Raw genomic sequence first — 1,792 nt, forward strand, 5'->3', positions numbered from 1 at the left:
ATATATATATGTTCCATGTTAATACATATATATATTAAGTGCCATATATATATATATATATATATATATATATATATACACTCATATGCTTAATATATATACGTATTAACATGGAACAGGTCATATATATATATGCTTTATAATGACCTATTCCACATTAATACATATATATATTAAGCATATAAGCATATATATATATATATGGCACTTACTATATATATATATATGTATTAAGATTGAGCAGGGAATATAAACTAAGATAAAACAGATATTAAAATAATAAAGGACTTTTCTGCCCTCGGACACTGGTGAGTAAGCACGGTTAAAGTCTCCCGTCCCACCGCCATCATGTCTAAGTCAGAGTCTCTCCCAAAGAGTTTGAACAGCCGCGGAAGCTTTTCATCGGAGGTTTGAGCTTTGAAAGAACCGATGAGAGTCTGAGGGGCCACCGTGAGCAGAGAGGAATGCTCACGGACTGTGTGGTAATGAGACGTCCAAACACCAAGGACGCCAGAGGCTTTGGGCTTGTCACGTTTGCCACCGTGGAGGGGTTGGATGCAGCCGTGAATGCAGGGCCACACAAGGTGGATGGAAGCGTTGTGGAACCAAAGAGGGCTCTCTCAGAGAAGATTCTCGAAGACCTGGCGCCCACTTAACTGTGAAAAAGATTTGTGTCGGTGGCCTTAAAGAAGACCCTGAAGAATATCATCTAAGAGATTACTTTGAACAGTATGGGAAGATGGAAGTGACTGAAATCATGACGGACCGAGGCAGTGGCCAGAAGAGAGGCTTTGCTTTGTAACATTTGATGACCATGACTCCGTAGACAAGATTGTCATTCAGAAATACCATGCTCTCAGTGGCCACAACTGTGAAGCTAGGAGAGCTCTATCTAAGCAAGAGATGACAGGTGCTCCCTCCAACCAAGGAGGGCGAAGTGGTTCTGGAAACTCCGGTGGTGGTCGTGGAAGTGGTTTTGGTGCGAATGAGAACTTTGGTCACGGAGGAAACTTCAGTGGGCGAGGTGGCTTTGGTGGCCGTCGAGGTGGTGGTCAAAATGGTGGCAGTGGGGACGGCTACACTGGATTTGGTAACGATGGAGACAGTTTTGCAGGTGGTGGACGCTATAATGATTTTGGCAATTCCAATCAATCTTCAAATATTGGACCCATGAAAGGAGGAAAGTTTGGAGACAGAAGCTCTGGCCCCTGTGGCGGTCGAGGCCAGTACTTTGCCAAACCACGAAACCAAGGTGGCTAATGGCGGCTCCAGCAGTATCAGTAGCTATGGCAACGGCAGATGGCAATGGCATTGGCAATGGCAGCTTATTGCTGGGAAACATAGCTTAGCAGGAGAGGAGGGCCAGTGACGTGACGGGGAAGCTAGAGGTTACAACAGATTCGTGAAGTCAGCCGAGCACAGTGGTGGCAGGGCCCAGCTGCTACAAAGAAGACATGTTTTAGACAATACTCATGTGTATGCGCAAACAACTCGAGGGCTGCATCTGTGACTAATCGTATAACAGGTGACTTTAGTTTCTGTTCTGTGGAAAGTGTAAAGCATTCCAACAAAGGGTTTTAACGTGGATTTTTTTTTTTTGCACCCATGCTGTTGATGGCTAAATGTGATAGTCTAATCGTGATGCTGAATAAATGTGTCTTTAAAAAAAATCATGATGATAAAGGAATCATGTGAACTTTAAACAAACAAATTTAAAAGTTTAGGAAAAAAATGGATAATTTCCCAGGAAAATACAATTTTGTATGGCTGACTCAGAAAGAAATAGCAACCC

At 43.1% G+C, this 1,792-nt stretch overlaps 1 pseudogene; it reads left to right on the plus strand.

Annotated features, from left to right (window-relative positions):
* The first annotated feature begins 348 nt into the window (after positions 1-348).
* On the plus strand, positions 349-1,369 carry LOC122205521 (annotated as a pseudogene).
* Positions 1,370-1,792: the final 423 nt, after the last annotated feature.

The sequence above is a fragment of the Panthera leo genome, chromosome D4, assembly GCF_018350215.1.
Source record: "Panthera leo isolate Ple1 chromosome D4, P.leo_Ple1_pat1.1, whole genome shotgun sequence".
Taxonomy (NCBI): domain Eukaryota; kingdom Metazoa; phylum Chordata; class Mammalia; order Carnivora; family Felidae; genus Panthera; species Panthera leo.